Raw genomic sequence first — 22866 nt, 5'->3', positions numbered from 1 at the left:
TTATAACCCAACCCTGATCTCTACTTCTCCTCAACTTTGTGTATGCATAAGCCCTAACATGTGAATGGGTATTTTGAATTAATCATCGCCTTAGAAAGCGCTGCCCATTTTATTGTGTTAGGTTTGCTTTGAAACAACATCTACAACAACCATGTACATGTATTCCACTCAGTTTCAACCTTTTGTTGAACTTCTTTCTTCAAATTGATCAATTACAGTGAGGTGAGTTTTAAAAGAACATAGTTACTGTTTTGATGGTACGTGTTTGATGTGATTTTAGATTGTATTTGCATTGATGTCAGTGATTAGAGGGACAATAGAGTACCAGGCCATTAGAGACCTGTTGATTGCGATCGAGTTGAGTACTACCAATGCATGTCCAGAGTGCATAAGAGGATATTACCGTGAATCAACAGTCACATGGAATTTTACTGTGGTCATGACTGCCGGTGTGGCGGTGATACGGTCACTGCAACAGGCCTAGTTCAAGCTTATCTAAATTACTGCACACTAAGATGTCATAGAATCAGGTTTCATTTAATCAACAAAATTAAGACTCTACATTTTGGTTCACAGTGCACACAAAGAACTGAGCGTCCATCACGTGTGTGTGTGTGTGTGCAGTCCAAACAAAGGCCTATTCTGCATGATTTGCTGGCTCACGTTGAGTTGTCCTCACCTAACCATGTCTTCTTGCCATGGCACACATCCGGGGGGTAGAGGAAGAAGTCCCTGAGCTTGTTTCACTTGCAAGCTGTGACGCCCTGGCTCGAGAGCATCTCCCTGGATCTTGGAGATTGTTGTCCCCTGCCACAACCCCCCTCCACTCTCCAGGTTGGTAGTTGGGGCGTGTCAGCAAAAGCGGGGGGCATGTATCTTGCGTTTGGCTCATCAGCTTCATCCGTGGAGGACAGGTAGTTGTAGAGGGCCACATGGCTTCACAATGTCCTTAGCGTTTTCAGGGGTACACTTGATTGGGCAACCAAGAACTCATCCTTGCAGCCATCATGCCGAATGCATTCTCTATGACTATCCGACAACGAGAGTGGCGGTAGTTGTAGGTACGCCCAGGTTCATTGAGATGGACAGCTGTGAATGAGAGGTAACAAGAGAATATACTGTATGTCAGATATAAGCCTTGATAAAATGCCATTTCTCATATAGAGGTGCACACATGTATGCAGTAAAAAAGGGAAATTAGAAACAGAAAAAGTGAAATGAATTCCAACATCCTATTATCAACATACAGTACCTGGATAAGGGCGCATGAGGTTCTCATGAAGGGGGAATCTCCCAGTAAAACATGAGGACTTGGCATTGTGGTACCTGGCAGGACAGCTGGCGGTGGTAAATCGAGGGTCTTCTGCAGCAGTTTGGACCCAAAATAACTCTTAAAACATTGCTCTCTTGGCCGTATGACCAGACATCCACCATTTTGTGAACCTGTAGCGGGCATCCCACACTGCTATCAAGATTACGTTAATGGAGTGGGTGCCTTTGTAGTTGATGTAGACTCTTAGCTTTTAAGTGACACCCAATTTGGACAGGTTGGCCAGAGACCCAAAATGTCTCCGTGCAACCCCCCGCATCCCCACACGGAAACCATGTTTTCCACCCCGCCAAGCAACACAGGTTGGTCGTCAGTCCCCCACCCCATGGGTCATTTTAGATGTAAATGCCCCGAGGTTAAAATCAATTTAGCCATCCAATACAGCAAGAGGCTCCACTGAGCAGGGGATTCCACATGGTTATTTGTTGTCATCATTTAGCAGATTTCTAGTGTATATCCAGGGTGAAAATAAAAGCATCAATATTTTCATTAAAGGAGACTCAGCAAGATGTTGCCATGAACAGCACTGCAGATATTGAGATGAGCGCGATGCAAAACTTTGCCGTCACACAGAGTATTTGCACATGTGCATGGGTGGGCTTCACGCTGCTACAACGGGATAGCTACGGGAGCAAAACATTGGAGAAGTTAGCCTCGCACTTCAACGCTCTTAGTTGTTGAGGAAATTGACCCACTACTGTGGTTTACATCGTGCAGCTATGTCATCTCACTGAGTCTACTTCTAAAGCGAAAGCCCTGGTTGTCACCTGTCAACACCAAATGCAACATGTTGGTCGAGCTGGAAGATAACATATGGAACATGTTTTTACATTTTGCAACAAATTAATAAACATCTCTGGTAAGAAACTGAACAAATCTACAAATAATGTGTCCCTGTATACATAACACAAATATTCCTTATACACACACACACACTACATAAACAGTACGTACTTTATGTGAACTTCAATTTGTACATTCAATTCAAAGAGCCTAAACATCCAGACTGACATCAACTGCCAAGTAGTAGTAGTAGACCAGCCAGATCATAACAGCTATCCATTGTCCAATAGACTGCAGCTGTAGATCCCTGCTGTTTCACTGTGTGTAACCTATTGCTGTTTCTTTCTAGGCCTACGTCTCTACCTCCCCTTCATCATTCCCCTCATCAAACACCACAGGACATACCTGCTCTTTCAATCCCATGCATCTTCCCTCACACACACACAGCAGAAGAGAATACCATCTAATTATCTCACTCACTGTCACACCCCCTCCCCTCCCCCTCTGTCTAGCCAGGGAGATGTATGGAGATTCATTATGTGGGTGACTCACTCTCATGTTCCTCCTCAGTGTCAATCAGTCTGTCTGGCAAGGCAAAGGCATGCAGGCTGGGTGGGTGGGTGGCTGGCTGTGGTTAAGTGAGCCGGTAAATTATTTGGCCTGTGATTGTGTGAGCGCTGTAAGGGCGCGACCCTCAAGTCTGTCCGGAACACAGTGTCTGCCTGCTGCTGTCACACAACCCAGCACCCCAGAGGGCTTCAGAAACTATTTACACCCCCTGACCTTTTCCACATTTTGTTGTTTTACAGCCTGAATTTAAAATGGATTCAATTGAGATGTGACACTAGCTTACACACAATACCCCATAATGTCAAAGTGGAATTATGTCTTGAAATGTTCACAAATTATTTAAAAATGAAAAGCTGAAATGTCTTGAGTTAATACATATTCAACCCTTTTGTTATGGCAAGCCTAAATAAGTTCAGAATAAAACATTTGCTTAACAAGTCACATAAGTTGCATGGTCTCACTCGGTTTGCAATAATAGTATTTAACATGATTTTTAATATTTACCTAATCTCTGTACCCCACACATACAATTGTCTGTAAGGTCCGTCCGTCGAGCAGTGAATTTCAACCAAAGACCAGGGAGGTTTTCCAATGCCTCACCAAGGGCACCTGACTTTAAAACAGTTAGATTTTAATAGTTGTGATATGAGAAAACTGAGGATGGATCAATAACATAGTAATTACTCTACAATACTAACCTAAATGACAGAGTGGAAAAGGAAGCTGGTACAGAAAGAATATTCCAAAACATGCATCATGTTTGCAACAAAAGTAAAACTGCAAGAAATGTGGCAAAGAAATTAACTTTATATCCTAAATACAAAGTGTTATGTTCGGGGCAAATCCAGCACAACACATCACTCTTCATATTTTCAAGCATGGTGGAGGCTGCATCATGTCATGTGTATACTTGTCAGTTGCAAGGACTTGGGAGTTTTTTTGTTGTTGATAAAAATAAACAGAATCGAGCTAAGCACAGGCAAAATACTAGAGGACTAACCTGGTTCAGTCTGTTTTCCAACAGACAATGGGATACAAACTCACCTTTCAGCAGGACAACAACCTAAAACACAAGGCCAAATATACACTGGAGTTGCTTACCAAGACAACATTCAATGTTCTTGAGTGGCCTTGTTACAGTTTTGACTTAAACCAGCTTGAAAATCTAAGCCAAGACTTGAAAATGGCTGTCTAACAATGTTCATCAACCAACTTGAAGAATCTTTAAAAGAATAATGAACAAATATTGTACAATCCAGGTGTGCATAGCTCTTAGAGACTTACCCAGAAAGACTCACAGCTATAAATCGCTGGCAAAGGTGATTCCAACATGTATTGACTCAGGGGTGTGAATACTTATGTAAATGGTTATTTCTATATTTCATTTTCAATAAATTTGCAAAAAAAATTGAAAAACATGTTTTCATTTTGTCATTATGGGGTATTGTGTGTAGATGGGTGAGAAAAATATATATAATCAATTTTGAATTCAAGCTGTAACCCAATGTGGAATAAGTCATGGGTTATGCATACTTTCTGAAGGCACTGTACACTATCACACTTAAGAGAACAGACACAATTACACACACATTTTCTTAGAAAACATACCAACAGGCTCACTCTCACACGCACACACTCGCCAAACCCTCATTCTCAGAATCACAAATTCTCTCTCACACACACATCATTTCTCAAGATAAAACTTGATTGTGTACACCGTACAGTATATCAGAATGGTAAACCGATCCAGTGGGATGCAGTTGCAGCAATCGACAGATCTCTGTTATCCATGTTCCCCTGGGCTGACCTCCTGGTACGGACCGGCAGAAGGAAAACACTCAGAACTTTGTTATCATCCATTTCTTCGCTCCCAGAGAGCCCTTGTACACATGCCACATCTGGGATAATCATATTTGTAACCATAACAAAGATACGAGGAGGTAAATCAAAGACAGACTTTCCCAGGCCAAGAGAGAAGTGGGTTTTTTTCTCAATGAAAAAGCTAAATGGAGTTAACTTGGCATTCATCACATGAGAGAGAGAGACAAAGCGAGCTAGAGAGTTAGTTTTGCTTTGAACAAACAAGCACTCATTCGTTTGGTCGTTCTCCCATGGAATCAGACCCTGCCCCATTCCAAACTGAGTGACCTTCCTGAGTCTCCTTTCGCTTTGAAAAACAAAAGGCCTATTCTATATAAGGCATGTTAAAACCCACTGAGTGTGACTGAAAACACAGGTTTTCATTTGTCAATACCAGATCAGTATCTGACCTATAATGGAGTCAGAATACACTTCTACCTGTATAATCATACAATTATCATAACGTCTCTCAATGTTGACCTTTAGAGAGTCATCATCCAACAGGCTGCATTCCATGAGAAACTGATAGAAAAGCCATTAATTTAGTCTAGTTGTAAGCCAGGAAGATTAGATTTTTATTTAGCCACATGCAGATGTAGTTTCAGTATACAGTAACATACTTAAGCTCCAACAGTGCAGGTGTGAATGAAACAAAAACAATTATAAAAACATATTTACAACTGTGGTAATTCTAAATATAAAATGTCCATTGGGGTGTGAGCAGGGTAATGGTCTGTTGAGGGGGAGGAAATGTCCAAAGGGGGAGCAGCGGGGAGGGGGAGTGTGTGGAAGGTATGTGTTACAACCAGGTGTGAGTAAGATATATTTGCACCCAAATATATTGACACCAGTCCACTTTTCTTAAATAACTCCCTATTTCTTCTAAAATGGGCAAAAGTATGTTGACACCTGCTTGTCAAACATCTCATTCCAAAATCATGGGCATTAATATGGAGTTGGTCCCCCTGTGCTGCTATAACAGCCTCCACTCTTCTTGGAAGGCTTTCCACTAGATGTTGGAAGACCTGACTTGTTGGAAAGGTGGCATCCTATGACGGTGCCACGTTGAAAGTCTCTGAGCTATTCAGTACGGGCCATTCTACTGCCAATGTATGTCTATGAAGGCTGTGTGCTCGATTTTAAACACGTGTCAGCAACGGGTGTGGTGGAAATAGCCAAATCCACTCATTTGAAGGCCATGTAGTGTATGTTGAAATATATTTTTTTTTAAATGGTCACCACACCTTGTTCTTGGATTTTCAACATTGCAGGACCAATTGTATTTTTGTAAACTTAAGTTTACAATTTTTATTTAGAAAATGAAGACAAATGGCATTGACATAATTATTAGCACCCCGGAGTAGGCTTGGGCGTTATACCATATAGAGCTCGCCAACTTGTTGTCCTAAAAAACAGAAATGAGTTACCTCTGGTTCGTTCAGCCATTCCTATGGGGGAAATGAATGGGGAAAGAATTGGGTATTGGGATCAATGTCGAAATTAAGGTTTGAGGTTAGCACAGGCTTAGGAGATCTTATACATGTTGTTCTATGAAATATCAGTCAGTTAACATGACCTTTATGAATAACACATAAATGCTTCCAAATTCACAAAAAGTAACATTAGCTGATTAACATTATCTCATAGAACAAAATATAAGATCTCAGAAGGCTGTGTTACCACAGAACTTACTTCTGAGGTTTATCAAACCCACCCCCCCAAAAAAATTATCCCCATAGATTTTGGCAAACAAACCATAGCGAAGTTACGGCCTACAAAAAGACGCAATTACTATTGCTCTCTATACCGGGGTATTTTGAAATACCGACAGTATGATTTTCAATACCGTCCCTTTTAAAACATTTTTTTTTTTTTTTAAATTGAGCCAGTCACATGGTATGTTTGCTTACAAAGAGCAAACTGAAGTTTCATGATGTGACTGTTGAGCAGCACAAGAGAGGTTATAAAGTTACACTAGAAATTCACTACTAAATGTTCACCAGCTAAATATCTTATACAGTGCCTTCAGAATGTATTCACACCCCCTTCCTTTTTTGACATTTTGTCGTTACAGCCCGAATTAAAAATGTATTAAATTTAGATTTTGCGTCACTGATCTACACACAATACCTCATAAACTCAAAGTGGAATTTTGTTTGCAGAATAAAACAAAATGTATTAATAGAAAATGTTAAGCTGAAATGTCTTGAGTATTCAACCCCTTTGTTATGGCAAGCCTAAATAAGTTAATGAGTAAAAATGTGCTTAACAAATCCTATAATAAAAAAGGTACATGGACTCATTCTGTGTTCAATAATAGTGGTTAACATGGGTTTGTATGATGACCCAATCTCTGTACCCCACATATATCGATAATTGTAAGGGCCCTCAATCGAGTAGTGAATTTCAAGCACAGATTCAACTAAATCAAATGTTATTTGTCACATGCGCCGAATACAACTGGTGTAGACTTTACCATGAAATGCTTGCTTCCCAACAATACAGTTTAAAAAAATGATAACAAGGAATAAAATACAACTTCTACCAGTCAACAATCAATTTAAAGCAATTCTACCCTGCTCTTTACTTCTCAGAGGCTCTTCCTGACACATCTCGTATGCATACATTTCTAGACAATCTGAACATTCCCTGTCCCAATTCAGATGAACAAACTTACATGGATGCCTCAATAAGTGATGAAGCAACTCTGGCAATCCAGTCCATGCAGAGTGGTAAAGCTCCTGGGCCTGATGGCTTGCCTACTGAATTCTATAAAGCATTCTCTTCTAAACTATCCCCCATCCTCAGCTCAATGTACAATGAAATCCTTCCTAGTCAGAAACTGCCCCAGACGACTATATCAGTTTTGCTTAAAAAGGACAAGAATCCCCTAAACTTTGGCTCATACCGCCCTATAAGCCTTTTGTGCTGCAATTATAAAATTCTCACTAAGGTCCTCTCACGCCGTTTAGAAACAGTGATGCCAAATGTAATTAACTCTGACCAACCCAGATTTATCTCAGGTAGGTAATCTTTCCATAATATGCGGCGGCTATTTAAAAGTTCTTTATTCTGCCCACCCAACTCTACAGCCAGAGGTCGTCAGCTCTCTTGATGTTCTTTATTCTGCCCACCCAACTCTACAGCCAGAGGTCGTCAGCTCTCTTGATGTTCTTTATTCTGCCCACCCAACTCTACAGCCAGAGGTCGTCAGCTCTCTTGATGTTCTTTATTCTGCCCACCCAACTCTACAGCCAGAGGTCGTCAGCTCTCTTGATGTTCTTTATTCTGCCCACCCAACTCTACAGCCAGAGGTCGTCAGCTCTCTTGATGTTCTTTATTCTGCCCACCCAACTCTACAGCCAGAGGTCGTCAGCTCTCTTGATGTTCTTTATTCTGCCCATCCAACTCTACAGCCAGAGGTCGTCAGCTCTCTTGATGTTCTTTATTCTGCCCACCCAACTCTACAGCCAGAGGTCGTCAGCTCTCTTGATGTTCTTTATTCTGCCCACCCAACTCTACAGCCAGAGGTCGTCAGCTCTCTTGATGTTCTTTATTCTGCCCATCCAACTCTACAGCCAGAGGTCGTCAGCTCTCTTGATGTTCTTTATTCTGCCCATCCAACTCTACAGCCAGAGGTCGTCAGCTCTCTTGATGTTCTTTATTCTGCCCACCCAACTCTACAGCCAGAGGTCGTCAGCTCTCTTGATGTTCTTTATTCTGCCCACCCAACTCTACAGCCAGAGGTCGTCAGCTCTCTTGATGTTCTTTATTCTGCCCACCCAACTCTACAGCCAGAGGTCGTCAGCTCTCTTGATGTTCTTTATTCTGCCCATCCAACTCTACAGCCAGAGGTCGTCAGCTCTCTTGATGTTCTTTATTCTGCCCATCCAACTCTACAGCCAGAGGTCGTCAGCGCTCTTGATGTTCTTTATTCTGCCCATCCAACTCTACAGCCAGAGGTCGTCAGCTCTCTTGATGTTCTTTATTCTGCCCACCCAACTCTACAGCCAGAGGTCGTCAGCTCTCTTGATGTTCTTTATTCTGCCCATCCAACTCTACAGCCAGAGGTCGTCAGCTCTCTTGATGTTCTTTATTCTGCCCACCCAACTCTACAGCCAGAGGTCGTCAGCTCTCTTGATGTTCTTTATTCTGCCCATCCAACTCTACAGCCAGAGGTCGTCAGCTCTCTTGATGCTGAGAAGGCTTTCGACCGGGTTGAGGGAATAACTATTTACAGTACTAGAGATTTGGGTTTGGCCCATCATTCCTTTCCTGGATTAAGATTTTGTACTTGTCCCCAGTGGCTTCTGTTCACACCAACAACATTACCTCCAGCTATTTCACCCTCCACAAGAGGGCCAGGCAGGGTTTCTGTTTATCCCCTTTCCTATTTGTTATGGCTATTGAGCCTCTTGCTATCGGCCCTGCGCACGGAGGAGAGGATTAAGGGAATACTAAGGGGCGACATAACTCACAAGGTGTCCTTATATGCAGACGATCTTCTTTTATACATCTCTAACCCTGGAGTGTATACCCTATCTCTTGGACATGCTACAAGGTTTTGGGATATTCTCTGGTTATAAGTTTAACCTAACAAAAAGTGTGCCCCTCCCCATTAATCAGTTAGCAGAAGGAATTGGGTATGCCAATTTCTCATTTAAGGTGGAGCATCAGGTATTTACTTATTTGGGGATAAAGGTCACACGCTCATTTAGGGTGTGTTTAAACATAACTTCAAAAACACTCCAGGAGCACACTTAGCAGGATTTTATAAAGGTGGTCGTCTATTGCCATTTTATTAGCAGGTCACAATTCTGATAAGATGACTGTACTACCTAGGGATTTTGTACTTATTCCAAATTATTCCATTTTTTTGTTGTTGCCAAAGTCAATGTTCAAACAACTGGACAGGTACTTTTCCAACTTCATTTGGAATAAGTACAATCCATGAAGGAGAAAGGATTGTTCCCACGGGGGGCCAGTACAAAAAAAAAAAAAATAATGCATGAAATGAAATGTATGCATTCACTACTGTAAGTCGCTCTGGATAAGAGCGTCTGCTAAATGACTAAAATGTAAATGTAAAGGTACAATACCAGTCAAAAGTTTGGACACCTAGTCATCAAGGGCTTTTCTTTATTTTTACTATTTTCTACATTGTAGAATAATAGTGAAGACATCAAAACTATGAAATAATGTAGTAACCAAAAATAAGTGTTAAACAAATCAAAGTATATTGAATATGTCAGATTCTTCAAAGTAGCCACCCTTTGCCTTGACAGTTTTGCACACTCTTGGCATTCTCTCAGCCACCTTCATGAGGTAGCCACCTTTTAATTCACAGGTGTGCATTGTTCAAATTTAATTTGTGGAATTTCTTTCCTTCTTAATGCGTTTGAGCCAATCAGTTGTGTTGTGACAAGGTAGGGCGGTATACAGAAGATGGTCTTTTACCAAATAGGGCTAAGTCCATATAATGGCAAGAACAGCTCAAATAAGCAAAGACAAATGAGAATTCATCATTACTTTAAGACATGAAGGTCAGTCAACGCAGAACATTTCAAGAACTTTGAAAGTTTCAAGTGCAGTCACAAAAACCATCAAGCGCTATGATGAAACTGGCTCTCATGAGGACCGTCACAGGTAAGGAAAACCCAGAGTTACCTCTGCTGCAGAGGATAAGTTAATTCGAGTTACCAGCCTCAGAAATTGCAGCCCAAATAAATGCTTCAGAGTTCAAGTAACAGACACATCTCAACATCAACTGTTCAAAGAACTGTGTGAATCAGTCCTTCATGGCCGAATTTCTGCAAGGACACCACTACTAAAGGACACCAATAAGAAGAAGAGACTTGCTTGGGCCAAGAAACATGGGCAATGGACTTTAGACCGGTGGAAATCTGTCCTTTGTTCTGATTAGTCCAAATTTGAGATTTTTGGTTCCAACCGCCATGTCTTTGTGAGAGATGCAGATTAGGTGAACGGATTATCTCTGCATGTGTGGTTCCCACCGTGAAGCGTGGAGGAGGAGGTGTGACGGTGCTTGGCTGGTGACACAGTCTGTGATTTATTTTGAATTAAAGGCACACTTATCCAGCATGGCTACCACAGCATTCTGCAGCAATACACCATTCCATCTGGTTTGCGCTTAGTGGGACTATCATTTCTTTTTAAACAGGACAATGACCCAACACACCTCCAGCCTGTGTAAGGGCTATTTGACCAAGCAGGAGAGTGTTGGAGTGCTGCAACAGATAACCTGGCCTCCACAGTCACTCGACCTCAACCCAATTGAGATGGTTTGGGACGAGTTGGACCGCAGAGTAAAGGAAAGCAGCCAACAAGTGCTCAGCATATGTGGGAACTCCTTCAAGACTGTTGGAAGGCTTTACTGTAACTCCATGATGGCCCAGTTGGACCATCCTTGTTTTTTTCCAGATGAAGTTGGTTGAGAGAATGCCAAGTGTGTGCAAAGTTGTCAAGGCAAAGGGTAGCTACTTTTAAACAAATCAACATATATTTGAGACTCTTAACACTTTTTTGGTTACTACATGATTCCATATGTGCTATTTCATATTTCTGACGTCTTCACTATTATTCTACAATGTAGAAAATAGCAAAATTAAAGAAAAAGCCTTGAATGAGTAGGTGTGTCCAAACGTTTGACTGGTACTGTATATCTAGAGAGACCTAAGCCCGCAGTCAGGCTGGGCCTTCCAAATTTTTTACACTACTACTGGTCAGCAAATATATCCAAATGTGTTTATTGGGTTTCTACATTTGAAAACAAGGATGGTCCATCATGGAGTTACAGTAAAGCCTTCCAACTTCTCCTGTCTAGCTCTTGTGCTCCCCATTGCTCATGAACCTAGGCACCCATATTTTGAATCCCTTAAAATCTGGTCCTAATTCCAAAATCACTTTAGCCTTAAACAAGCAAGCTGCTTTTCTCCATTAACATCTAATCATCTCTTCCCAGCATCGTAGATTGACACGGCATTCCAGTTCTGGCATAGTAATGGTCTAGTGCTTTTTGTGACCTATTTGTTAACACGTCTCATTCGATACTCTGAGGGTTGACCATAATATTCCCAATACGCACTTTATTAGATACCTGCAAACTCGCAGCTTTGCCAAAAAAACATCTCTTCATTTCCACTCGAGCCCGCTAAGTGTCCAGTCGAGAGGTGCTTAGATCTTAACCCGTATCAGAAAGGCACAATCTCCATATTACATAATACGGAACATTAATCCGCCTTCCTTGGCAAATACAAAATCTGCATGGGAGCAAGACATGGGTGGCGAGCTAGCCGATGATATATAGCAATATAGTATTAAGAGTATCCACACCTCATCATTTTGCTAAGGCATGGGCTCATTCAGTTCAAAGTTTTCAGTCTCCATTACTCAAATGACAGATTGGCAAAAATATCAAAATGTTGACCCCAAGTGTTTGAGATGCCACTAGAGTCCAGCAACTTTGGGACACGTTTTGGTTATGCCAATCTTTGAGTGGCTTCTGGGACCCCATTTTTGAGGCACTCTCACATGTGTAATATAACTGTTAGCCCCAACCCGTTCACTGCCATTTTTGGGATACTTCCCCTAGACCAGAATGCTACCACGCATCAGGCGAATGCAATAGCCTTTGTCTCGCTGCTAGCTCGCCGCCTTGTCCTCTTTCACTGGAAGGCTGCAAAGCCGCCCTCCTTTATGCAGTGGGTTAAGGAGGTGGATGTCATCTCTGCTTCTGGAGAAGGTTAGGTACACTGTGCATTGGTCCCGACAAAAGTTAGACTTAACCTGGTCCCCATTAATACAATACGTGGAGAGCCTGTTCTTTTACTTAGTGTAACATGGATATTTTGGTAAGCAATCATGTCTGTTCTAGTGCTATCCTTGTATGATCCCTTGGTGGGTGGGCGGATTGGAGGGAGGGGTGGGTTTGGATGGATGGATGTATGGATGGATGGACAGACGGTTTGGATGGATGGAACGGAGGGAGGGAGGGTTTGGATGGATGGGAGGGAGGGTTTGGATGGATGGATGGGAGGGAGGGAGGGTTTGGATGGATGGGAGGGAGGGAGGGTTTGGATGGATGGATGGGAGGAATGAGGGGTTGGGGTTGTACTGTTTTTCTGTTCTCATATCTTATAATCTATTAGTAAAAAAAAAAGAAGAGAGAAATACACAAGAATGGAGCTATATACAGGGAGTACCAGTACCAGATCAATGCGGAGCTATATACAGGGAGTACCAGATCAATGCGGAGCTATATACAGGGAGTACCAGATCAATGCGGAGCTATATACAGGGAGTACCAGATCAATGCGGAGCTATATACAGGGAGTACCAGTACCAGATCAATGCGGAGCTATATACAGGGAGTACCAGTACCAGATCAATGCGGAGCTATATACAGGGAGTACCAGATCAATGCGGAGCTATATACAGGGAGTACCAGTACCAGATCAATTTGGAGCTATATACAGGGAGTACCAGTACCAGATCAATGTGCAGAAGTACAAGGTATTTGAGGTAGATATGTACATGATGGCAGGGTAAAGTGACTAGGCATCAGGATAGATAAGCGTAAAATAAAGAACAGCAGCAAATTATGAGTATGTGTATTTGTGTTGTGTCGGTATGCTTGTGTGTGTGTGTGTGTGTGTGTGTGTGTGTGTGTGTGTGTGTGTGTGTGTGTGTGTGTGTTTTGTGTGGGAGTTTCAATGTAGAATGTGAGTATATGGCTTGTATATACAGTCTAGTGAGTTTGCGTAGGGTCAGTGCAAGAAAGAGTCAGTGCAGATAGGTTGGGTACCATTAATTTACTATTTGTCAGTTTGGCTATTTAGCAGTCTTATGACTTGGGGGTAGAAGCTGTCTCGGAGCCTGTTGGTCAGAGAGCCGAAGCGCCGGTACCATTTGCCGGACAGTAGCAGACTGAACAGTCTATGGCTTGGGCGGCTGGACTCTGGCAATTCTTCGGGCCTTCATCTGACACCGCCTGATATAGAGGTCCTGGATGGCAGGGAGCTCGGCCCGAGTGATGTACTGGGCTGTCCGCACCACCCTTTATAGCTCTTTTCGGTCAAGGACAGTGAGTTTGCCACACCAAACGGTGATGCAGTCAGTCAAGATGCTCTCGATGATGTAGCTCTAGAACTTTGAGGATCCAAGGTGCCCATGCCAAATCTTTTTAGCCTCCTGAGTGTGGAAGAGGAACTGCCGTACCCTCTTCACGACTGTGCGGGTGTGTGTGGGGACCATGTTAAGTCGTTAGTGATGTGGACACCAAGGAACTTAAAGCTCTCGACCCGCTCCACAACAGCCCTGTCGATGTGGATGGGGGCTGGCTCTCCCCTCTTTCTCCTATAGTCCACTATCTGCTCCTTGCTCTTACTGATGTTGAGGGACAGGTTGTTGTCCTGGCACCACACTGCTAAGTCTCTGATCTCCTCCCTGTAGGCTGACTCATCGTAGTCGGTGATCAGGCCAACCACCGTCGTGTCGTGAGCAAACTTGGTGTTGGAGTCGTGTGTGACCACGCAGTTGTGGGTCAACAGGGAGTACAGGAGGGGACTAAGCACACACCCCTGAGGGCCCCCCATGTTGAAGATCAGCATGGCAGAATTGTTGTTGCCTACCCTCACCACCTGGGGCCTGCCTGTCAGGATGTCCAAGATCAATCAAATGTATTTATAAAGCCCTTCTTACATCAGCTGATGTCACAAAGTGCTGTACAGAAACCCAGCCTAAAACCCCAAACAGCAAGCAATGCAGGTGTAGAAGCACGTTGGCTAGGAAAAACTGCCTAGAAAGGCCAGAACCTAGGAAGAAACCTAGAGAGGAACCAGGCAATGAGGGGTGGCTAGTCCTCTTCTGGCTGTGCCGGGTGGAGATTATAACAGAACATGGCCAAGATGTTCAAATGTTCATAGATGACCACCAGGGTCAAATAATAATAATCACAGTGGTTGTCGAGGGTGCAACAGGTCAGCACCTCAGGAGTAAATGTCAGTTGGCGTTTCATAGCCGATCATTCAGAGTATGTCTACCACTCCTGCTGTCTCTAGAGAGTTGAAAACAGCAGGTCTGGGACAGATAGCACGGATCCAGTTGCAGAGGGAGGAGTTCAGTCCCAGGGTTCATAGATTGGTGAAGAACTTAGAGGGGACTATCATGTTGAAAGGTGAGCTGTAGTCTATGAACAGCATTCTCACATAGTAATTTCCCCTCTTGTCCAGGTGGGATCGGGCAGTGTGAAGTGCCTGTGGATCTGTTGGAGCGGTACGCAAATTGGAGTGGGTCTCTGGGACAATTGTGTTGATGATGTGTGTCATGACCAGCTTTTAAAAGCACCTCGCAGGTAGACGGATATTTTTTTTGTTTACACATTTCATCATGGTCAAGTTATTAATTACACTTTGGATTTTGTATTAATGCACCAAGTCACTACAAAGATACAGGCGTCGTCCTTCAGTTGCCGGACAGGAAGGAAACTGTTCAGAGATTTCACCATGAGGCCAAACAGTTACAGAGTTGAATGGTTGTGAGAGGAGAACACTAAGAATGTATCAACAACATTGTAGTTGCCCCACAATACTAACCTATATGAGTGAAAAGACAGAAGCTTGTACAGAATAAAAGTATTCCAAAACATGCATCCTGTTTGCAACAAGTCACTTAAGCAATACTGCATAAAATGGGGCAAAGAAATTCACTTTTTGCCCTGAATACTAAGTGTTGTGTTATGTTTGGGGCAAATCCAACACATCAGAGTACCACTCTTCTTATTTTCAAGCATGGTGGTGGCTAAATCATCCTATGGTTATGCCTGTCATCAGCAAGGACTAGGGATTTTTTTTTAGGATAAAAAGAAACAATAAGCACAGGCAAAATCCTACAGAAAAACCTGGCTCAGTTAAAACAAAAGGCCAAATCTACACGAGTTGCTTACCAAGATGACAGTTGCCTAGTTACAGTTTTGACTTAAATCGGCTTGAAAATATTTGGCAACTTTAAAATGGCTGTCTAGCAATTTTCAACAAACTAGACAGAGCTTGAAGAATTTTAAAAGAATAAATGGGCAAATAATGTACAATCCAGGTGTGGAGACTTACCCAAAAAGACTCACTGCTCTAATCACCGCCAAAGGTCCTATAAAGTATTGACTCAGGGGTGAATACTTATGTAAATGTGTTATTTCATTTTCAATACATTTGCAAAAATGTCATTATTGGGTATTGTGTGTAGATGGGTGAGAAAAAATATTGAATCCATTTTGAATTCATGCTGTAACACTACAAAATGTGGAATAAGTCAAGGGGTATGAATACTTTGAAGGCACTGTAACTATAATTGTGCCAAATACATTTTCTCCAGCTATGAGTTGGTTTGCTAACTATAGGTGGCAAGCTTGCAAGCTCCTTTGTTACATTAGAGAATCCTGGATTAAGAGTGAGTAGCCTTGAAATAGTTGGTCGTTTCATTTGATTTCAATCACTTTTTGACCACACCCTTTTTGTTTTGAACAAAATTTCCCATACATATTTGCCCACAATAGAAGTGGTCAGAAAGTAACTTTTTGGACCTGAATGTCAAAACATTTAAGAGATTGAGGTTCTCAAAGTTCACCCATTTTGCAAACCCCCACCATACCATGTCATCACTGGAAAATATAAACAGTTGAGTTCAATATAATTTAAAATCTTAGAAACAGGGTTGACAAATTATTTAATTTCTTGAATGATTTTTTAAATAAAAATGGTCATTTACAAAAAACTTTTACCGTCAATTATCTAGAAAATGCATAAACTACCATTTTTGACATTTTTGCAATGGTTGTAGCTTAGACCCTATTTTACATCATTTGAGGTGTTTGTCTTGTGCCCGCTATCAGTTGAGAAACAGCATACTCTTAAATGCAGGGTGGGTGACATTTCATTCATAGAAATAGAATTCTGTTACAGGCTTTGGTTTATCCATTTATGTTTTGAGGTTGTACTTTAGCACGTATTGCTCGTTAGCACGTAGGGCGTAGGATTGGTGTCACCTCGTTAGTCAGTATGTATTACACCTGTGCTGGTTGCCATCTCATTAGTGGGAAGATGTTTCACCTGTGCTGGCCCAGGGGCTGTTTAAGAGTGGCTGGCCCGGTGCTCCATTTGTCTGGAGAGATGTGTAGAATCAAGACCTTTAGTTGGCGTACCTATTTCATTTCTAGAAAAACAATCCTTTGTCTTATCTTCCCTGTTTTCGTTTTACTAAACTTTTTGGTTTACTTCCTGTCTTTAAGTTTGGAGTGGATTTTAATCGTGTTTGCATGTTAGTGGGCACTCATAGTGGTTGTCTTTTTCCACTTGTTCTTGCTAGTCAACTTTCAGTGTATACCCCCATGAGTGTCTTTCAGAACCCCACCTGTTATGTTTTGGTTGTTGTCAGTGACTCCTTGTTAGTTCCCCCTTCTGTTTGAGTGGCTTTTGGTTTTCTTGCTGGGGAACATCAAATAATGGGCATATCCCTTCAGACCACTGCAATTTAGCTGATACATCATTGACGTTTTAATTTTAACTTCCAATTACCATCACAAAGATGGCTGCCGGTCCACCCACCGTCAAATGTCAACATTCTCTTTTCAAGAAATTATACAATAAGCTGACAACCCTGTTTGTAAGATTAACACTAGAACCGCCTGACCTTTCAGCCTAAGTACCTCTAAAGAACATTGCCGGGCGTACCCTTTAGCATACGCATATCAACCCTCAAGGTGCAGAAAACATAAGCACCAAAGCTTCATAAATAGTGCATAAAAGATGAATTCCATTAAGAAATATTTGTGGAAATAAGTGTAATCCATTTGATCAACTATTTGTAGATTCGATCAGTAAGTTATAGTAATGATAAAGCTTCTTTTGACAAAGTAGAAATGAAAAATAATAATAATAATATATCCAGGCAGGTGCACAGGTAAAATTATTTGCTGTATTCCTAAACAAAAGCACCAGTGCATGAACAATTGTAAAGGATGAATTGCAAAAATAAATATTGTTGGAAATATTAATGACAAGATATAAAAACAGTCATTTGTATCGGACACCAGATGTTTCCTGTTGGGATTCATACCAGCCAACCTTTGGTTTCTCGCCTGCCATTTTTACTTTGTGTCCCACCATTTCAGCTGTCTGGTGAATCACATCACACCATAAGAATTGAGCAGTGAACAATACACACTCATACCAAATAAGAAGGGGAAAAAAGGAATTAATAAAACCCCACTGCTTCAAAACATCCAACTTTTTAAAGATGAGTATTGGCTTGTATCTAATTTTAAGGAATTGACTGTATAATAATTAAATTATTGGTATATACACAAAACATTTCAACCCGCGACCCACCTACACCCCTGTCCGACCCAAAGTATATCTAGGCTATATGCGGTCCCTGAAGGAATGTCAGAAATTGGATTATTTTCAGTGTTCAATAGTGATAGCCGGCAATTTATATTTCCAAGACAAACAGGTGAACAATACTTGCTGCTGAAGCAAAATAACAAACCTCACTGCCTAAAACAGGCTCACCTTGTAGCCTCCATAGATCTTACAGGTTGGGTTGTGTGTACCTGGCTCAAGCAGCCTCCCCACTTGAATTCTAAAACAGAACTGCATTGCTCGCCAAAACAAGCCCATATATATACATACACACCTGAAGTACACTTCCTGGAACATACCAATATGTATGGCAACATAACACCAAAATCTGGCTAATACAAATTGACCTGGCTTCCTCATAATTACCACATTACATACATTCCGTCTAAAACAAACCTGACCACTTCCATGTACAGTTTAAAATTGGGCACACGTTAAACAACAATCATTAATTGTTAAGTGAATGGATCCGGCAAATGGCGGCAGCCCAGTAACATATAGCGGTGCGCAAAGGCACGCCCGCTCCTGCCGCACAACTCAAATTGCACAGACAAGACAAGACACAAGGAGCTACGACAACGTGGGAAGTATGAACAAAGGAAAGCATTAACAGAATGAAACAGTTTCTTGACCGTGAGAGTTACGATGAATCTGTGCACAGAAACCACGTTTCACTCTGGTAGGCTTGAGACAGGAAAATAACTGCATTTCTGTGTGGAACCGATTATACGGAAATACCTTTCCATACAAAAATGTTCCTGATGAACTGGGTATGAACTTAAAACAGTAGCTTATTGCTAACAAATAAACTAATGAATAATATAGTCATGTGCGGTATAATGCTTGCTTCTAGGAAGAAATGGCAAAATTCATAAGGAAATAGGGCCTAATGGCAGACTAGACAGTGTGCGAGTTCGTGACGAGTGGGCATAAATTAACGTCACAGATGATTTTGTTTACCATTTTAATTTAAAATACAAAATTGCTATTTTTATATGCACAATCACAGTTCATGACAACCCCACCCTTGATGGCTGAGAGAAAATGTTGCAGATTTATAGCTTATTTCCTGCAACTACATTTTGCCATGGGATGGAGACTTTTTTTTCCATTTTAATGCTAATTTCCTGCAATTCCACACATTTTTGCCATTTGTAATGTGTGTTCATGTGATATTTGGGTGACAAACATTACAACAAAATCAACGGGCTAAAAAACATTAGCTGACCTGGGCTAGCTGATCTGGACATTTGACATGTTATTAATAGCTCTCCAATGTCTAAAATGACTGACTTGACTAGGAAAACTGCTGATGCACTACCCAGTTTCGAAATTGCACATTCAACTATTACAACTTTCAGGAGTAAGTTGAAAGCCAGACAGTTCCTTGCCGACCTCTCGTGCCGCTCCTAGTGGCCACGCTCCACAGTTTGGGAACCACTGGACTACGCTACCTCACACCTACAGTCAATAGTGTGCAACTGCAGCCCACAATTTGGGATGTTCCTGCATCTGCATGACATCTTCATGCTTGTGTGACACTTTTGAATGTTGGTCAAAGGGGTAATAAAGTATTAGAGGGTTTTTTGCCACCGCCTGCTGTGTACCAGAGTCCTCTTTGCTAACTAGCGAGAGCGACACCGGTAGACAGTGTCCTTCGCTCCCGCCTGCCGAACACCTGCCCTTACCATCGTTAACAGAACTGCAGGGGGGGAAAAAAAGTGCCCAACAGGTGGGGACCAAGGACACTGTCTACCGGTCGCCCTCCCGCCTCCCACTAGCACAGCAGGCTGGGGCGACACCATGTGCTAACTAGTGTCGCCTCCCGGAAGCTGTGTACCGGAGAAAACCGCTAGCTACTCCGGGAAACACAGCAGGCGGGGCAACACCGTGTGCTAGCGACACTGTGCTATCTAACTTGCTAGTTAGCACACGTGTCGTCCCCACCTTCCTCCTACTGTGTACTGGAGTCCTCCTTAGGGCTAGCTGGCTAAGCTATCACACAGTGTCCTTCGCTCCCGCCTGCCAAACACCTGCCCTTGTCGTTAACAGAACTGTGGGAAAACAGTGGCCAACATGCGGGGGCGAAGGACACTACTGGTGTGTGTTCACCACTGCCTGCTCTGTACCGGAGTCCTCTTTGCTTGCTAGCGGAAGCAACACCGGTAGACAGTGTCCTTTGCTCCCGCCCTCCAAACACCTGCACTACCGTTGTTACCCCCGCCACTTCTTCTGTGTGGTTTATCGGCCGTTTGCATCCAACATTATGGTCATTACCGCCATCTACTGTACTGGAGCTCCCCTGCCTCCTACCTATGTACTGGAGTCATAATTTAAAGGTTAGGAAAAGGGTTATCACACTGATAGCGTCATTGCGCAAAATAGTACGCAGCATCACCAGGATGTGTGCAACAAAAGTTCAACATATACCTTCTGCTACCATTTCTGTCAAGCCGTCTACACATTCAGTTTGACGCATACGTTCGATAAGTCCAAGGTATGCACCACAGAATGCACTGCAGCTGCCTCTGCAACGCAAACGCAGCGTTCCATTGGAAATGAATGTACTCCTGGTGTACCAAAATGCAATGACGCTGTCGATAAATTCAACGATAAATGATAAATCCAACATATGCACCACAGGATGTTGGTGTCATTTTAATAGGGGAGAATGGGCTCGTGGTAATGGGTGGAACGGAATAGGTGGAATGGTATCAAATACCCATACTAACATGCTTTATACTACATACTTAATGAGTATATACTAATAGTTGTTTTTAGTATACTGCAAACGAACGGTATCATTTCAGTTGAGCGTATTAGAGATTCGCCTGTCTACCGGAAGTTGATGCTATTGCTATGCATCCTCTTGCTAGCTTTTTAGCATAACAAATGACTAGCTAAACATTTGACGATTTCGGGTGTGTTCGTAAATTGAATATTTGTAAATCCAGAGAGTTGTCAGATTGTAAATGTATAGCTTTTCACACTTGGAGTGTTCAGAGCGCACCTCACTTACCATTTGACTCGCCATAGCAGAGCTGGTTAGGCTGTTTTCATGTTATCCAGAGCTTTGGTGACTAACTGTGCTGCAGGCAACAATTTATAACGTTTTTTTTTTGGCTGACATTTACTGACACTGGCCATATTCAACAACGACTATACCACTTGGCTAAGAATGATGTGAATAATCAAGTCAATAAACGTTGATTAGTTAGTTAGATAGCAGATAGTTAATATACTGCCTGGCAAGGTCGATGTATAAGTATCCTCTAACGTTAGTTAACTAGCTAACATACCGGTACATACTGCTGTAATGCTATGTGGTTTGTAAGGATAGAGTAGCTAACAAATTGTCAGCCAACATAACATGTAATGTAACTTATTTTTAAACTCATTTTTTGCATATTTTCCATCATTTTCTTCAAATCTGAAAGCATTGTAAAGAAACGCCAATTTTCTGAAGAATTGCATTATTGGCCCTAATAGTATGGAAATAGTGTCCTCTGCGTGTATACTTTATATTTTGGCGAATTTAGTACGACATCCGGGAACTTTTGGCACCCTAACTATATCCATACTATATACTCATTTCACGTCACAAATAGTACGGTTAGTATGAGTATTCGAACAAAGCTATGGTTTCCATGTAGTTGATGCCTAACTAGTCCAGCTATTATTATGCGCTGTCCTAGTCCTCAGCAGTCTCCACTGGTATGCACCACACAGAACGTACTGCCTCTGCAACGCAATGCTGCAAGGCAAACGCAGCGTTCCATTGGAAATTAATGTACTTCTGGTATACCAAAATGAAAAGCGTTAGCTAAAATTATCCCAGAAGCGACTAGAAAATATCTAGTTGTACAACCACAGCTGCCCTGAATAGTCTTGGTTTCCACTAATGCCTCTGCATGAATTGGCTCAAAATATCGTTCAAAAATCATACGAACTAGCCTACTGCACCAATGTAAACGCAATAAACGAAATGTCACCGTGAACTGTGTATTTAAGAAGTAACTATTTGTCCATTTGACAAGTTACGAGCTGGTTACCGACAACTTGTCAAAAGTTGTTTAATTCTCAAGTCACCACTTCCTAAAGTTCAAGTTGAGGAAAATGCTGTGGTCTCCAACGCCGGCTCGGAAAAGACAGGACGCATACAATGTCGTTTTCAGAGGTTAAACTCACCTACGAATTCCAAATGTAAGATGTCCAGGCTGCAATATGAGCTGTCATTTATCTTCCGTTTGAACTGTAAACTACACTTTTCTTGTCTCTGCTAAAGCCTGCAGCGCATCCTTCCTGCTCGAGCCCCAGCGAGCGGAGGTTCCCTCCCACGACCAAAGATTTGTATAACTAACACAAGATAGACCACAGCCTGTTGTTTCAAATGGGAGAAAATTAATCATAGTGGGAAGAACAAGCAAGTAAGTGGGCAGAGCCAAACAAGAGCTAACAAGAGCCTATTGGCGCGATCTAGCATACGCTTGCATATTCCATTAGGGAACGCCTACTCTGAAGTGCGCGTGTGTATCAACTCAATTCGCCCTTGCACCCCTTGTGAACCACGCATTTTTTTGTTTGTTAACTTTGGCAAACGATAAAGTCTACGGGACTTAGTCCACTATGTTCGTAACAGATTCCCGTTTTGGAAACAGAAAATTGTATTGAGATCAAATGTTTCATGATGAGAAAATTAGCAGAATGTCGGCCAAAATCTATCAATTCAATTTAAGGGTCATTATTGGCATGGGAAACATATTTTTACATTGCCAAAGCAAGTTAAATATATAATTAACAAGAGTGAAATAAACAATAAAAAATCAACAGTAAACATTACTAGACAATCTGGACCCTCTTTCTAAAAGAGGGTCCATTGTTGCAACCCCT

The 22866-nt window shown here is 42.0% G+C and overlaps 1 long non-coding RNA gene across 1 annotated transcript; it reads right to left on the bottom strand.

Moving 5' to 3' along the window:
* Window positions 1-521: 521 nt before the first annotated feature.
* Window positions 522-22351, bottom strand: LOC123724506 (uncharacterized). The gene is made up of 3 exons (XR_006757065.1): window positions 22165-22351; window positions 1253-1363; window positions 522-1089 (listed from the first exon to the last, which is right to left on the bottom strand). It is a non-coding gene; the product is annotated as an uncharacterized lncRNA (long non-coding RNA).
* Between the last annotated feature and the right edge of the window lie 515 nt (window positions 22352-22866).

Source organism: Salmo salar, chromosome ssa10 (genome assembly GCF_905237065.1).
Source record: "Salmo salar chromosome ssa10, Ssal_v3.1, whole genome shotgun sequence".
Lineage (NCBI taxonomy): Eukaryota > Metazoa > Chordata > Actinopteri > Salmoniformes > Salmonidae > Salmo > Salmo salar.
This window is presented reverse-complemented; position numbering and strand designations above follow the sequence as displayed.